Source organism: Pteropus medius, unplaced genomic scaffold (assembly GCF_902729225.1).
Source record: "Pteropus medius unplaced genomic scaffold, Ma_sr-lr_union100, whole genome shotgun sequence".
Classification (NCBI taxonomy): domain Eukaryota; kingdom Metazoa; phylum Chordata; class Mammalia; order Chiroptera; family Pteropodidae; genus Pteropus; species Pteropus medius.
In genome coordinates, this window is record NW_024356335.1 from 2,935,533 (window position 1) to 2,951,425 (window position 15,893).

General features: G+C 57.0%; 1 protein-coding gene and 1 non-coding gene across 2 annotated transcripts in view; both read left to right on the plus strand.

Annotated features, from left to right (window-relative positions):
- LMX1B (LIM homeobox transcription factor 1 beta) overlaps positions 1–15,893 on the plus strand; it is an 81,960-nt gene that overhangs the window by 39,417 nt on the left and 26,650 nt on the right. The gene's annotated exons all lie outside the window — the stretch shown is intronic.
- Positions 7,524–7,642, plus strand: LOC120601847 (5S ribosomal RNA). The gene has a single exon (XR_005652572.1). It is a non-coding gene; the product is annotated as a 5S ribosomal RNA (ribosomal RNA).

Consider the following 15,893-nt stretch of genomic DNA (forward strand, 5'->3'; position numbering starts at 1 on the left):
ATAACTTGAAGGCAGAGACTGTGTCTGGTTCAGGCTATGAGCCTTGTGTCTCAGTGGCGGGCAGCAGGTGCCCAAATCTAGTTGGCGTGAACAATGAACGGATGGGTGGGCAGGCGGTAGGTGCACAGGTTGACCCGGTGTACCTGCTTGAGGTGGGGACATACTGCCAGGGGCTGCAGCTGGTAGAGGGAGACTGTTTGCATCGTTCTTGCTGAACTGTAGCCACCTGTCCCAGAATGGGGCCTTCCCCCTGTGGCCTCTGCCTTCTCCCCTGTGACCTGATTGCCAAGGCCTGAGCAGCTGGCTCTGGATAAAGAAATAAAGGAACAATTATTGAGTGCCTTCTGGATGCCAGACTCAGAGCACACCCCAGGGAACAAAGTGGGTCAGTGGGAAAAGTAGGGAGTAGGGAGAGTTGTGACACGAAATCCTGGGTCTGTTTTTGCCAGCTGTGTGACCTTGGGCAAGTCCCCTCATCCTGGACAGTGGGGGGTGATGATATCTTCTGCCTGCACTTCCTCAGAGGATCCAGGGAGGCAGTGGGTATGAGTGTGAAAACAGTTTTTGTTGTGAGCTAATTAACTTGTTGGAGGCCCCCCAAGGGACCCTGTCCTGGGACCGAAGGCAGGAGGGTGTCCGAAGTTCAACCCTGAGGATGCCGGTGGCCCTACCCTTTAGCTTTCTCGTGGGGGCTCCCTTAATGGGAAGATCTAAGTGTCCTCGCTGCTTCAGCCCCCCAGCTGGTCCGCCTGAAGGGGACAGGCACGATGGGGACAATGATGGGTGGGGCCAAGGGAGCCGGCCGGGGTGCCAGAAGATGGGGGTCACCTCCCCAGCCCAGAGGGATTCTGTCCTGAGGGCAGCTAGGCAGGCAGACAGGAAGTGGGGGCTCCTAGATGACTGGTGTCATTGGTTAGAATCCTGGCTTTGCTCCACACCTGCTGAGCAGCTCTCCACAGCATAAGCAGTGTGGACGGACCAGTTTTGCTATTTTGTTCACTAGCGTATCCCTAGCACCTGGAACAGTGCTTGGCCACATAGTCGCTGCTCAAAAAAATAGTTGTTGAATGAATGAATCACCCTCGGCCAGATCACTTCACTTTTCCAGACCTCAGTTGAAAACAGGAATATAATACGGCTGTTTTGTTTTCTTTTAGCTATAATTGACATAATATAAAATTTCACACAACGTAAAATTCACCGTTTCAGAGTGCACAGTCAAGTGTCTTGGTCATCGAAAGCGGTATCATGGGGTGAGCGGTCCACAAAGTGACTGGCTCGCCCTGCCCCGTGGATGGAGGTGGATTTTCTTAGTTTATGGTATATACCTGCTACTTCCTAAAAGGGTGTGAGGCAGCTTCGAAGATTCTTAAAATAGAAGCAGTGGATCAAATTCCTAGAGAGTTCAGGGGAAGTAAGTCGAGCTGACATCTTACCAAGATAAGAATCAAATTGAGCTGAGCATCCTAGTGGCCAAGACAGAAGGGGAAATAGGATGCCGTAGAGAATTCCTATTATCTGACCACAGGAGGCTGACGAGGTCACCAGCAAAGCTTTCTGCCCAGTCTGACCTGAGGTTGGCCTGCAGTGTTTCTCAGCCTCAGCACTACTGACACTGTGGGCCAGACCACTCTGTCACGGGGTCTGTCCTGTGCACTGTAGGATGGTCTGCAGCACCCCGGTCTCTACCTATGAGATGCCACTAGCACCACACCCCCCAGTCGTGACAGTCAAGAATGCCTCCAGACACTGCTGAAGTCCCCCGGATGTCCTGAGAGCGCACTTTGGTGTGGCCGCATTTGGAGAAGTTATGCAGTGATGCCCCCCAAACTGTCCTCCATCCTGGACCTGGCTTTTGCCCGTCACCTGGTGAAAGACGGAATCATACCCTTCTGATGTGGCACTGGTCAACCCCCGCCCCAGCCACTCAACCGGCCCCATCGCCACCTTTTAAGTATTTTATTACATTCCGCTCTGAGCTTTTAAAACAGTAAAACACGTGGGAAATGGGCAAAATAAAAGCACCACTTCTAGTAAGAAGAAGCGTTCTTCTCACAAAGGCAGACATCGCCAGCCTGACAAAGCGGACGTGAAACTGACTGACTGTGAAAGCAAATGCCGAAATTAACGAACGCGCACACAGCGGTGCGTAGGAAACCCCGGAGAGCGTTTCTGAAGACTGGGCGGGTCTTCAGAAATGAAGCACGAGCTGCACAAAACAGGCAAAGAGTACTTGTGAATCTGATTATACTTTTAGTTCTCTGCAAATAGAATCCCGCTTATAATGCGTAAGCAGTGCATTTCCGGAATCGGCTGGTGCTGGGCTGCGTCGGCAGGGAGGGGGTTAGGAGAGGGAAAGACCCGTCCGTGCGCTGTGGATCCCAGAGGCCTCCCGAGGGAGGGCGGGGCGTCCTCACTGCAGAGCCCTTGCCACGCCCACGGGGGCACGGACACCCTGGTCCTGCATAGCCTGGGCCAAAGTTTGTGTGGGGAGTGGGAGGATCTTGGTGCAGTCGTTCATTCGATCAGGCAGGCATTCAGCAAGCAATTAATGCGTTAGGCATGGAACATAGGAAGATAAGTAAGGGAACCCCAGGGAGCGCCAGTTTTGTGAGAGCGCCCAAGGCTGCCCATGTAATGTCCCGACGTGTAGGTGGTTCACTGCACAAGGGCACCCGGCCAAGGGAGCGAGGAGGAGCCCGAAGTCCATCTTGTACTTTGTGTACCTGGCCAGAAGAAGAGCGCTGCCATCATTCAGCACCGAGGTCCAGAATCGCCTAGCAGTTTAGTGACCGGATGAACAAGGGGCCTTGGGGCTTCACTTGGCGGAAGTAGCAGTGGGATGGGAGCTGTCTCGGCACAGAGCTAAGGGACACGGTGGCAGAGTTGGAGATCCCTCGATGTGGAGGACAGAGAGGGGATTCTCGGGTGAGTGCGAAGGTCACGGAGGCATGAATAAGGACACCGTGTTTGGGCAGAGTGCTGGCTGAGTTGTAGGAGTTGGGGGAGGGGCGAGAGATTGCCCAACGGGGCAGGAGATAGGAGCCTGCAAAGGGTACCAAATGCCAGGTTTAGATTTGGGGGAAGGGAGGCAGGAAGGGTCTCCAGCCAAGGACGAACTTGTCAGCTCTAGGTCCCTTTGGCCAGGGCATGGGGAATGGGCTGGAAGCAAGCCAGCTTCATTTTGGCCTGCCCCTTCCCCCAGGCAGCCAGGCCTCCAAGGGCCGGGGGCCACCCCGTTTGCTGACCCTCTGCCCTCCCTGCCGCCTGCCAGCCCCCTCCCTCTGGTCCAAATTCCCACCTCCTGATTAGATTTGGGAAGGACTAATTAGATATAATTCATTATTCTCAAAAATGAGATCAGAAATCAGGAGCTCTCCTCAGAAGAAGGTGGCCTCGCCCCTCATCCATCATGCCTCTAAGTAACCAATTTAAAGGCAGGCGGACGCAGGCAGCAGCATTATTACCTTGTCATAAATAGTTAGGGGAAGGCCCCCGAACGAGGCAGCTTTATAAATGGTTTTTATCACATTAGTTTGCAGTTATTTGTCATCCACTTTGCTTAAGATAAATGCTGAACAAATAATCAAATTATCAAGCCAAAACCTCAGAAAATCATTTGCATTAATTGCAGTAGAAGAGGCCAGGCGTCCCAATCCAGAAAGTCTGCTGCTCCTCTCAGGCCTAGTTTAGTGGGTGGGGAGGGAGGACTTCCTGGAATGGGCAGAGGCACCCAGAGGCCCCATCATGGGCCGGGGTGGGCCAGAACCAGGGATGGGATGCAGGGCTATGCAGGGGGCTGAAAAGCTGTGCTTTTCTGGGGCTGGGGCCAGGTGTGTTTGCGAGTGGGTGTGCTGGGCCTCCCTTCCCTCGTATACATGCAGACATATACACGTGCACACATACAGACAGACACAGATGCATGTAAACACATGCCGACTCACGCCTGCACACACTTACACGCAGGCACACTCTGTTGCTGGGAGCTGGTGCCTTTTGTCTGGCCCCAAAAGGGCCCTGTCACAGGCCTGAATGGACCCCCTGCCCCTGCAGAGCATGACAGCTTCAGGCAAATTGTGCCCCAGGCCTGTCTGGTTCCTGTCCTGGCCACCAGTGCTGGGCAGGTGGTGAGGAGGGTCCCGTGCCTGGGCGGAACGTGTCCAGGGGCGCCCGCTGACCCTCTCCCAGCTGGGCCCGGAAGACTCTCTCCTGCAGCAGCCCCTCGGTAAAGAATGGCAATTTCACGCTGCCCCCAGGAGGCCCTCCTGTGCCCCAGCTGGGCCAGGGTCGGGCCAGCCCTGCCGGCGCCCACCCCCTCACCCCAGTAGAGCCAGCCTGGCTCATCCGGCCTCCTCCACATGGAGGTCAGGACAGGGACCATGCTGGATCTTCTGGCTGTGTGTGGGTGCCTACGCTGGCTGTAGAGGTTGTCCTGTGAGGGACTATCTACAGTGGCCTCGGCAGTCCCATGTGACACTGTCCCATGTGTGTCTGCACTAAGCTCAGAGGTGCCCTGGTGTAGCCACAGCAATATGAGCTTTCTGTGGTCAGGGTAGACCCTCCTGGAGCTGCCCAAGAAGTGATCTCTGAAGCCGGTGTAACAGTATAGCGGTTAGCATGGACACCAGAGCCAGGTGGCCTGGGTGAAACCACTGTGAGACATTGGGCAAGTTACTTATCTGTGCCTCGGTTTTCTCGTGTGTAACTTGGGGATGGTAACAATATCTACCTCTATAGGTCGCTGTGAGGGTTAATCGAGTTAATATTTGTAAAGTGCTTTTACGAAAGCTTAGAACACAGTCAGCGCCATGGCTGGCCTTGAAATGCTGTACGCCAGAGCGTTTGCGAGGCTCGTGTGTACATTTGAGCGATATTCGCTGAATTGTTCTCTGTCTCTCTTCGACTTTCACCTAACACCAACACCTCCTGAGCACCTGGTGTGGTCTAGGGCTGCGGCTCTTACCAGGCCAGCTGCAGTCCCGGCCTTCTGTGGTTCTTGGGTTGGACTGGGGACACAAATGACAAAACAGGCAGTGCCGGGGCCTTTGGTACGCATCGCGATGCGAGACACACAGGCAACTGGGGCAGGAGCTCTTAACCAGTCAGGGGACCCCATGGAAGGCATCTCTGGAAAAGCAGGATCTAGGATGTGGGACGGGAAGGAGGTAGCCTGGGGAGGAAGCGTGGAAAAAGTTCCCCATGCGAGACAACCTCTGAGGCCAGTGTGGACAACCATGCAGGGTGACCGTGAGGCCAGTGTGGACGCCCCACACAGAGTGACTGAGGCCAATGTGGATACCCCAAGCAGAGTGACTGAGGCCAGAGCGATGCCACGCGGGGTGACTGAGGCCCGCCCCCATGCAGGGCAACGAGGCCAGTGTGAACGCCTATGCAGGAGTGTGGGAAGTGGAAGCCCCACCAGTGTGCCCCATAAAGTGACTGAGGCCAGAGTGGACACCCCATGCAGTGACCGTGAGGCCAGAGTGGCCCCCCCCCCATGCAGGGCTGCCTTTGACGTCCTGTTGGCTTCTCGCCAGGAGCTCCAGCAGGGCAGAGTGGCTCTCTGAGCAGGGCAGGATAGGCAGCCCCGGGCAGCTGCTCCGGGTGGTGGGCGGAGGACCGGCGCGTGTGGGGCGCTGAAGCTGAGCCGCAGCACATGGTCGCTGTCTGTTTATTGGGCAGTGAGCAGGTTTAATGGGCCAGCCCGGAGGCCATGGAGAGGCGGCCCTCAGAGGAACTATAGGCGAGGGAGGCCCCTCCCTCCCTCCCTCCCCAACTGTTCCAGCTCAGCTGGGCCCTGGGAGCCTGGGGCTCTGTGGGGCCCAGTGGTGTCCCTACCGGCCCCTCCCCGCCCACCAGCCTGCGGTGGGCCCGAGGCCCGGCATTGAGCAGGCACCTGGAAATGCCAGGCCCTGGTGGGAGGGGCTGGGCCTGCCCCTTACTGTCCTCAGAGCCCTGAGGGTTCCCTGCAAGGTGTGGCCGTCACAGTGGGGAGAGAGGACACCTGGCCAGGCGAGACCTCTGCCCCAGCTGGGGCAGGCCTGCAGCGCCCCCCGGCCCAGCGGCCCCTGTAGCCCCCAGCCACCTCAATCACTCATATCTCCCCACCCTCTGAACAGCTGGCGCTTCCAGGGAAATTACCTAATGAATCAACAATGCGGGGATTGTGGAGGCAGAACGGCCGGGAACGGGCCTTTCTCCCAGCACTAGGCCCACCAGGCTCAGAGGGCACCTGTGCAGGGCAGCAGAGCCCCTGCACGCCTCCCCCTCGCCCCACCCAGCACCCTGTGGGCTAAAGAAATCTGGAGTCAGGCAGCACTGGGTGCCATTGCCAGTCCTTGCTTTGCTGGCTGCCAGCTGTGCAGCCTTACACAAGTGACTTTACCTCCCAGCTGGCATTTTGCTCCACTGTACAAATGGGGTTAATATGGTACCTGTGGCCAGAGGCTGTGCTGCTCAAGAGAAAGATGGCTCATGTGCTGGGCTGGGCGTGGGCCTGGCACAAGCGGCCGCCCAGTACACGGGAGTCTAACAATGATAATTATCATTATTATACCTGCCCAGGAAATGTTCATTTATTTCTGGTTTCTGGTAACCCTCACCAGGCAACTCCCTTTCAGCCTCAGTTTCCTTAGCTGTAAAGTGGGGTCAGAAGCCTCTTTGCTTGAGTATGGTGGCAGAGAATGAAATGTCACAGCCCGTGCAAGGCCTTTAGCCTGGTTTCTGCCCCTGGAGACCTCCTGGCTCCCAGCCCAGGAGCACAGCCCTGGGAATTCTGCAGAACCAGTTCTCTGGTCTAGCCATGTGGGACTCCCACGCCCTGCCCTCAGGCGAAGGATGCCTGCTCCCAGGGTGGGCACGAGGGCCTGGGGAAGAACAGCGGAAGTGTGTGGGGCTGGGGCTGGGCTGAGAGCTGGTGGGCAGCCTGTTGGAGCAGGCCCCGAGCTGGGCACAGAGGGCCCATTGTTGCTGGGCCCAGCCAGGCCAGGCCCTCAATAGCGGCCACCACTGCCGAGTTTCGAGAAGTGTCTAGACAGGGCAGCCTGGGGCTCTGGCCTGGCCTTCCTCTGGGTGGGGCTGTGCCACAGGGCACAGGCAGGGAGGCTGATACCCTTGGTATAGACAGACAGAGGAAGCTGGAGCGGGGGCAGGGCTGCCAAGCAGGAAGAACAAACAGGCACAATCCTGCTTATTCTGCTGGCAAAGATGGCATTGGCCATGATGATTTGCTTGGGACAAGGGAAGGGGTCAGGACTTGGGAGTCAGAAAAGTTGGATTCCAATCCTGGCTCTGTTGCTGTGTGACCTGGGGCAGGTGAATGCCCCTCTCTGAGCCTCACCGCCTCAACCAAACAAGCTAAGGTTAAGAACTCTGGAGTCAGAGAGACTTGGGTTCAAATCCCTGCTCTGCCACTTCCACAGCTGTGTGACTTCAGCAAGGGTCCTTTGTGAGCTTCAGTTTTCTCATCTATAAAGTGAAGATAATAATAATCCTTTCCTCATGTCTAAAATGACATGAAACATGTCTATGGCCATGCTACCCTGAACAAGCCCGATCCCATCTGATCTCAGAAGCTAAGCAGGGTCGGGCCTGGGTAGTACTTGGATGGGAGACCACCTAGGAAGACCGGGTGCTGTAGGCAGAAAAAAAATAAAAAAAATAAGGGATCGTAAGCTGACAAGGTCCTTGCAACCTGTGAGGTCAACCAAGGGTTGCCTTGCCTAAAAAAAAAAAAAAAAAAATGAAATGAAACACTTAAGATGTTTAGAATGGTGCCTGGCAGATAATAAGTGTGTAATAAACGCTAACGACCGTAGCTATTGTTACCATCATCCCAATTTATTTTGGGTGAACCCAGACCTGGAGATCACTTGCTGGGCAGTGGCTGGCACAGAGCCGATGCTCACATTTGAAAGTAGCTTTTCTGAAAGAGTGTGCTGGGTCTCTGTCCTTGCCCTGTCCTTGCCCTGTCCTCAGTTGCCCTGCCCGTGAAGTGGACTCATCCCAGACCAGGCCTCCCACTACGCAGGGGTGGCGGGCCAGGCCATCTGTGGGGAATCCCCTTCCCGGTGTGGGGCTGTTTTTAGCAGGGCGGGTATGAGTTGCTGCTCTTATCTCTGCCTGGCGTTTTTGGCACGTCCTGACTGACAGAGTTCCTCTCCCCTCCCGTGCCAGCAGCACCCTCGGAGCCCAGACCGAGTCCTGTGCCAGGGCCTTGCCTTCCTCCGCAGCCCAGGGAGACGCCAGGTGGAAGGGATCCCTGTCCAGCCACCCCTCATTTGCCTCCAGTGGCCTCCAGGCCACCCACAACTGGCCCAGGTCTGAGGCTGGGGGTTGGGGGGATCTTACATCTATAAAGGGGAGCTGAGTGCCAGGCTCCCCTCCCCCCACGCTCTGTGTGGTTTCCATGGCAATGAGCACAAATCCCCCAGCCCTTCACAGAGGAGCCTTGTTTGTTTTGCTCACAGCATAGCTCTGGAGACCAAGTCACAGACCTGGGCCCCCCAAATACCCGGGTCAGCCCAGCCCTTTTCCCAACTGATCAGATCCACAGGCCCAGGGTGGGGGCCAGCACACTGCTCCTCCTCTGGACCAGGCTGAGCAGCCGTCAACGGCCATGTCACCTCCTAGTCCCTTCCCCACTTGGAGCCTCACTTCCCTTGTCTGTAGAATGGGGACATGTCACAAGATAGAATATGCGATATGGCCTGTACTAGGTGCTTAATAAATGCACAAGTTGTGCAAAAGCATTCCCGTCCTTGACCAAAGTAATTCACCTTCCTGAGCCTCAGTTTTTCCACCTGCAAAATGGGGATAAAGATCTCTATGTCATTAGAGGGAGCGAAGATTAATAACACGATGTGTATCCAGCACTCACGCAGCGCTTAGCACCGAGCAGGTGCCATTCAGAGGGGATTGGTTTCTTCTTCTCACTAGCGTTTCTATTGTCGTTGTTGTATGTCGTCGTCGTCATCATCATCATCATCATCATCATCATCATCCCCCCCCAGGTAGCAGTAGGGTGTTTCCATCATGCCTTCCTGCCTCTCTGCCTTCCTCCAGCTCGGGGAGCTGCTGGCTGAGCCCAGACCCCCTCCTTATCCCCCAACCCCACAGTAACCTGATTTTGGGGGAGGGGTGGTGCAGCCTGGCACAACCCATTGTTAGGCCTCCCCCTTCCGCTGGGGCCAGGCAGAGGGGGGCGGGGCTACCAGCTGTGCGGTGACATTCCGCAGCCCTGCTAACTGCTGCTCCTGACTCTGGTGGCTAAATTGAGTCTCGGTTTCCTTAAAATGACTATTTATTGCTTTAATGCAGTACTGAGTATTTACTGAGTGTTGGAAAGAAGGCCGGCTCAGCGCAGCCTCCGCAGGCCAGGCGGCTCCAGAAGGGCTTGTCTGGAGAAGGGGGCAGCCCCTCTTTTTCAGAGAAACAAAGGCCCCTCCAGGGCTCCCAGTGCTGGGCTGCAGGGTAGAGTCATGGAGTCTCTGATCCGGACCAGCTCCCCTACTGGGTAGTGTGTGAGGGGGTGGGAACTGACTGGCCTGACACCTCCACCTGCCTCGCTCTCACCAGCCGTGGAGAATTGGAGAAACACTGGCCTTTGAACAGAGCAGGCACCAGCTGGCCCCTGGGTAGCCCACCTCCTCAGCAGACCAGCCCATGCCAGCCTGGGGCATCTCAGCTGTGTCTCTCTGCACAGAGACCCCCCACCACTACCCACACACCCAGCAAGGGGGGCGAGGGCCCTCCCTGAGGGCTGCACCATTGTCTTCAGGGTTAATGCAAACACTGACCAAAACCCCGAAGAAACCAGTACATGGAGGGGCCGCAGTGTACTGGTGACAAAGACAGGAGGCAGAGGAATCGTTCTCATCACAGCTAAAGGGCACGAGGCCGCCTGTGCCCAGCCCTGTGCTGAGGGGCTGTGCTCCGGGACTCGGTAATGCTCATAACCTGAGCGGCAGCTACTATTTTTGCCAGATGGGAAAACAGAGGTTTGAGAGACTTGATCTGAACCCACGCCTGGCTGCTTGACTCCCCACTTCCCAGGGGCTCAGGGTGTTTTGGCAGCCAGCAGGAGGATGGGGTAGGGGTGAGGGGGACTTGGACAGACTCCCTGGAGGAAGTGCCCCTTGAATCTAGCCCTGAAAGATGGAAGAGCCTTCAGCCCACAGCCCAGGAGAGGCAGGGGCAGGCCAGGGAGAGGGATGGTTTAGAGCAGGGGCACAGAGGTGGGCCAGAGGATTCCAGAATGCAGCGTGGCCGAGCCGAGGCCGATTGAGTGAGTGGGGCCAGATCAGGGGAGCTTGCCTTTGGGGAGCTTGCCTTTATGCCGCTGGAGCCTCGGATCCATTTCTAGAAAGAGGAAGGGGAGGCAGTGAGAGAGGGTGGACAATGAGGGCAAAGTAAGAAAGGAAGTGGGGACAGAGAAGTTCAAGTACCAGCAGTGAAGATAGTGACAGCTCATGTGGCAGTGGCCTTTCCTGCGAAGCGCTTTATGCATATTTTCAAACGGTCTGACTGAGCACTTGGAGGCCACACTAAGAAGCAGAGGCTGTTGTTCTGTCCTGTTGCGGAGTGGAGAGGCTCTGAAGACTTCTGAGCAAGGTGACAGTTTGATTTTCACTCCCAAAGAGCCAGGAGGCAGGTAGGAGGCCAGCGTAAGGCCTGGCAGGGTGAGTGTACAGGGACAAGTGCCTGCAGAGGTGCCACATGGGCAGAATAGGACAGAAAGAGGAGGGGACCCAGGGTCCATGGTGCTGGCCCTCAGCCCTGGGAGCACGGCGGGTGTCCCCTCCGAAATCTGGTCTGAGGGAGCTGAGCTTAGGAGGAAGTGAAAATGGGGCATTTTCTCTCTCTCTTTTATATTATAAAAGTCATTGCTCGTTGCAAAATAAATCCAGACAAAGCAGAGGTAAGTCAAGCAAAATGGGACAGGCCTCCCCCGTTCTCCCGCCCCTTTCCCAGAGGCAGTAGGTTGACTGACGGGTAACATTCCAGACCTTTCCTACATGTGTGCGAGCATGTTCTGCGTGCGCGCAGCTGCTTTTCCTTTCTACGGGGTCCGTATCCGCTGTGCACTGCTCTGCTCTGCACTGGCCTGCTCCACCTAGCAACACGCTGAGGACATGTCAGTGCACATGGATTTACCTCGTCTCTGCGACCGCGACGCAGTGGTCCAGGGAATGGGCGAACTCTGATTTAGGAACCCATTTCCCCTCACTGACAGCCCTTTGGGCTGTGGCCAGCACTTCACTGTCACACACACAATACATCAGCACATGTCCTGCTGCATCTATCTTTGTGCACGTGTGCCCCACGACGGGAACTGGGATGTAAACACATGGCGCTGGGATGCCCCGGGGGCTCCCGACCAGCCCTGGAGCCCAGGGGAGGAAGCGGGGAAAATCGGAGGAGGGGTCAGCACTACCGAACTAGACATGGTAGCTCCAGGGCTTTTAGCATAAAAGTGACAATCGAAGCCATAGAGGATAGAGCCCCAGGGGTCCTACCGGTTAAGAGCAGGTGGAGAACCAGGAACCTGCAAATATGTGGAGAGAGACCAAGACCACGTACGCGCCTTCATAATTTCCAGAAGGGACAGCTAGACGTGGCAGAGGGCAGAGGAGAGAGTGAGCTTAGATGTCGGGCCCCTCGCATAGTCCTGGCACATTGTAGCTGCTCAGTAAACATTGGCTGAATGAATGAATGAATGAATGAATGGGGCTCGGGTCTAGAAGGTGCTGTGTGTTTTCTGCTGAATGGTAGTTTTGGGAAGATGGAGGAGGCTGAACCGGGTTGACTGGGGAAGGTAGCACAGGTGAAGACGTGGAGCAGCAGGTGTGGGCAGTCTCCCTGGAGCCAGGCGGCCAGCCAAGGGGAGAGGTGAGGAGGCCGAGGAGTGTCCTGGCAGGTTTGGAGAGGAAGGCCAAGGAAAAGGTCCTGAGGAAGTACTTTGGTGTTTGGGGCTCAGGAACAGGGACCTCGGTATTGGGAGGTGGTCCCCATCTCGTTGTACCTTCAGCAGAACCCTGCAATGGCAGGTTATAACCTCCCATTTCACAGATGAGGAAACTGAGGCTCTGGCGCTGGAGTCGTGGGCCTGAGGTTACGGAGCTGAGCTGTATCTACATGTCCTAGATTCCAAAGAAGCCCGCACCTTTGCGCCCCCAACTCCCATCTCCACCCAGGGCCTCCCAGGATGGTGCTTAGCAAGGGGTGACATTCAGATTGAGAGAGAGGAGCCAGCAGGACACCTGTTCCTTTTACCTACAGTGCAGGGCAGCAGCCTTGGGGGGGACAGGAGGAGGAGGGGGCGGGATAGGGGGAAGCCTTCACACATTTCCTCCTTCGTCAAACCACGGGGATGCTTTTCTGGGTAAGGAAACCGAGGTGCAGTCAGACTCGCTTGCCGTTTAGAAATGAACACAGAGCCTGTGATGGGCCTGGGGTCCAGCCCAGCTTCGGGGCTCGCTGGGTGAGAGATAGGGAGGAAGAGTGTGGCTCGCACAGGTGGAGAAGATGGGAGGGCATTCCAGGCAGCGGACTGGCCGGAACGAAGGGCGGATGGGTGACAGTGTGTGTAGGCAGCAGGGAAGCGGAGGAGGGCACTGGCTGAAGGCTGGGTCCTAAGACGGGATGGGGCCAGGGAGCCTGAGGGTGCTGAGGCCTGAAGCAGGGCTGGGCCCAGAGGGTGGACACAGGGATGGCTGGCTCACGTGAGATTTGGGTTGGTGAGGAGAAAACGCAGTCATCAAGTAGGAGGAGAAATTGTGGCGGGAAGGCACCTAGCCTGGCCACCAAGCAGCCTCAGCCTATGGGGCAGTCACTGCCCGCTCTGCCGGGACCTCTCGTCCCACCCAGCAATAACCCAGTAGCCACTTCCAGGACAGCCAAAGCTTCCTAGATGTTTTCTCCTCGAAGAGAGTTTCACTTGGGCCTACAATGTGTACGCATGTGTGTGTACATGTATGTCCAGGTGTGTCCCAGGACACCTGTGTGGGCCTGTGTGGACACGTCTGTTTTCATGTGTCTCCCCATTTGTCTTGCATCTCTTGTGTTCTTGTGTGTTAGTGTGTACCTGGGTTTTTGTTCTCCTCTGTGTGTCTGTGTGTGCAATGGGTGTCTGCAGGTGCCTGTGTGTACCTTTATATGTTTTTCATGTTTCCTGGTGTAAGAAAATGGCATTCTAGTCACCTTATGAATGTGTGACCATGTGCCCACATGGGTGTGTACACGGGTATATACATGCGTTAATGGGTGTGACCTTGTGTCTTTATGTCCTCGTGAGGCCATGTGGTTCTGGGGCTGAGGCTCAGTTGTACCTAGGGCAGAGTAGAAAGAGAGTCATAGGAACTCAAAATCCTTCAGGATCTGGGTAGCCTGCATCCCTGCCCCCGCCCCCAGGATGACCCCCAAGCACCCCAGGCCACAAGGCCGGGCAGGAGCCATGACAGAGGTGGGGGAAGCAGGTGAGAGGCATGAAGCCTTCAGAGGAGGTTCAGGGCAGGGCTCCTGGGCTGGACGTTGATGACAGCTCTGGGCATGACCTGCCCAACCGACAGGGGCTGGGCCCACGGCCCTGCCCTGGGTCCATCCTGGCAACTTTTCCCAGAAACCTGGCACTGGGACATTCCAAGAGTATCTCTGGCCTGTGCCTCCGCCTCCCAGAAAATAGGCCAGCAGGACTGGGTCCCCGAGAGCAGTCACCAGACCTTAGGTGACACTCCTTCATGGGGCAGACACCTGTGACAAATCCCAACAGCCTCCCGTAGCTAGACATATGCCTGCAGGAGTGGAGGCAACGGATGTCCCCATGGTGTGCACATAGCTGAATGAGCAGTTTTACGTGGGTATGAATCCACGAACTTGCTCAGAGATTGGCCTGTAGACAGAGCTATACACATGCATTCCCACAAGGCAGCATGTGTCAGTGTGCACTTGAGTATGTGAGGACAGTATGTGTGTGCACATGGGCCCACTCATAGTTGCATATGTCTAAACAGAGTGTGGCAGATACAGATGTCTAGGTAGTGTGCATGGATACATGCACATATAGTGCCAATATACATGGAAGTGTTGGCAGGCATAGATAGGTGGGTATGGGTGGGGGCCTGTGCAACCTAGGTGTGCACATATGCATGTGTAGACATGCGTGTGTAGTGGGAGGTATATGTATGCATGGAGTCCTGTGTACTGCGGTGGAAGTTCTGTTAATAGGTGAGCTCACATGGGTGTGAGCAGGCCTGAGGATTAGGGAGCTGTGCACACACACATCCCTTCTCCCTGACCAAGCCAGCTGCTACCACTGGGGTTGCCTGGAAGACTCAGAGTGCAGGAGAGAGACACACAGCCTTGGGAGATCCAGTGCGGCAGAGCGGGGGCAAAGGACACATGGCATGTTGGCAGCTCCTCAGCTTTCCAGAGCTTGGCATTCTGGGCACAGTCCCCATGCCCAGCTCACCAGTGCTGTCGGCAGGATTTGATCCCTCCTCCGACCAAGCCCGGCACCTTCTGCCACCACCCATCCTGGCACCACCACCACCCCACCACCACCACCACTTACCATCACCACCATCACCACCACCACCACCCATGCGCCGGGCATGAAGTCGATCTGCCGCCAATCCGTCGCCACCGATCGCCGCCGCCGTCGTCGCCGCCGCCAGCGGATCGCCAGGACCGCCGCCAGTGCCGCCGTCGCCGTCGCCGCCGTCTTCCACCGCCCATCGCCAAAATCCGCTGCGCCCAAATCGCCGCCACGCCACCGTCGCCGTCGTCTTCCCTGCCGCCGGCCCCTGGCGCCGACTCCGCCAGCTGCGCCACGCCAGCACGCCGCTCGGCACCGCCGCCAGCGGCGCCACCATCGTCCGCCGAGCTGCCGTCCGCCTGCCTGCCACGGGATCGCTGAAATCGCCTTAAATCATCGCCGCCAAATCGCCACTTGCCAAATCGCCGCCGCCACGGATCGCCGCCGCCGTCGCCATAAATCGCCGTCGTCCGCAAATCGCAAATCGCCGCCACTGCCGCCACTTCGTCAATCCGCCCGACCGCCAAATCGCCGCCGCCATCCGCCGCCGCCATCGCCGTTCACCGTCGCCACCCGCGTGCCACCGCCGCCGCCGCCGTCATCACTGCCACCCGCCATCACCACCGCCATTGATCTTCGCACTTCCGGATCGCCCGGCACCGGCCTGCCAATGCACCATCCCGCCCGCCGTCGCCGCCGCCGCACCGGCGCTGGCTTTCCGGCGCCGCCATCGCCGCCGCCAGGCACCGCCGCCGCAAATCGCCCCATGCCACCAAATCACCCATCTGCACCACCACCACGAAGCCAGGCTTGAGACTCTTGGGCTTTATCGAAATCGTTAATAGTTCCACTCCAGATGTTCAATTTTTAAAAGGCTGCTCCGTAGTGCTTTGCGTTGCGAAACCCTGACATTATTCTATACAAGGCCTATTTTGGCCACTGGCCTCGCGCAGCTGGGCCTGGGCTCAGCTGGGGCCCCTGGCCTGGCCAGCGGGCCGAGGGGCCCATCTTTGTTCCGAGAAGGGCTCAGACTGCAGAGTGGCTGGGTAAATAGTCGCCACAGTAATCGCAGGCTGATTCCAACTAATTAAATCCTGCGCCAAGAGCCCACTCCAGCCAGTATCCCGAGAGGCCACGAAAACACAGACACCCCAGACGGGGCTTTGCTCCAGGTCGGGTCTGGCTCTCTAATCCCGTATCTTTTGAAACATAGGCGCGTCCCGGGATGAGGGGTCAGCGGGCCTGCCCTGCGCCCGAGCGGTGGAATTTTTCAATAACCAGCAGCTGGGTCACCAGGCACACAAAGGCAGTGCAATATCCTGTGGGCTTACCCGGGAGAGAGCGCAGGCTGCGCAAAGCC